This window comes from Notothenia rossii, assembly GCF_949606895.1.
Source record: "Notothenia rossii genome assembly, chromosome: 1".
Lineage (NCBI taxonomy): Eukaryota > Metazoa > Chordata > Actinopteri > Perciformes > Nototheniidae > Notothenia > Notothenia rossii.
The window spans coordinates 62790046-62791310 of record NC_136912.1 but is presented as its reverse complement, the minus strand read 5'-3'; positions in this window follow the sequence as shown (position 1 = coordinate 62791310).

The following is a 1265-nucleotide window of genomic DNA, read 5'->3' as shown; positions in this document are numbered from 1 at the left end:
TATGAAATAAAAGCCTCTTGAAATAAATAAATGTGCATTTAAATGTACATGTATACATATTTATTGCCTCATTTATTTATTTCAGAATTTATTTCATAGGCATATTTATATGTATTTATTTAATTATTTATGTATTTATTTAATTTTGGCTTAAGGCGAGACACGGCAGGCAAAAACATCGTTTTTTCAAGTACTGGTACATTTTAAGATTTTGTGCTATTTTGATTCTATAACATGTTTTCTTTCAGGCTTTGGAAGGAAAACGTACAAAATACACATTTAAGTGTTTATTTTACTATAGTTTGTCTTTTGCGTCTGTAGATTTCTCCTAAATTCACCAAAAGTTAGCATTCTAACGTACATAAAGTACCGCGACCGCTGTGTTCACCATGTCAACAGAAATATCATTAGAAAGCTGTGTCTCTCCTGCACAATCTCATCGGATCCAAATATGGTCATTTCCTTTGTATCAGCAACCAATTGTGACAGTACAAAGGGGTCTTAAACCAAGAAACGTTTTCTCAAACATAGTTTTTTCACCTACTCTTGAGTTAGAAATTGCAACTTCAGTAGCACATAGATTCACCAACCTTCCAGTTATATTCCTATCAATATTATGAAGGCTTTTACAGAAGGGTTTGTTCATATATCATTCATAGCCTGAATTATACAACATTGTATTCCTAAAAACATGGCGAAAATTGATGTTTCAGGGCTGTTGACAGTATTTTCTGATTTATGGAGTGAAAAAAAGAGATATCCAATATCCCTTCTGTAAAAGCCTTAGATACTAATATGACTGCAAAATGAAACAATAATTTTGAACCTGGCTTTATCCAAAGTTCAGATTTCGATTCTGAAATGTGTTAAAATATGTGCATATTTTATGAGATAATGGGTCATTTGCATATTTAAACATGCTATTTCAAAAAACTTGTAATACAAAAAACAATTGCCTTATTGCAAGTAATTAACTGGAGAAATGTCTAGCTGATACCTTAAGTTAACAAAATTACCTTATTCACCTGGGGTGTCTCGCCTTAAATGGCATTCCATATAAAGTGGACCTATCATGCTATATTGGAAACATATATTGTAGGGCCATTCCTATATAAAGTAGACAATGTTTCCCCTACCATTGTCTTGGAGGGGCGCTGCGCCCCGCCAACGGTGCCCCGCGCCCACCCTGAAATTCAAGGTGTTAAAAAAAAAGAAATCATACATTTTTTTAATATAGTTAAAAAAAAAAAAGATATATATATATA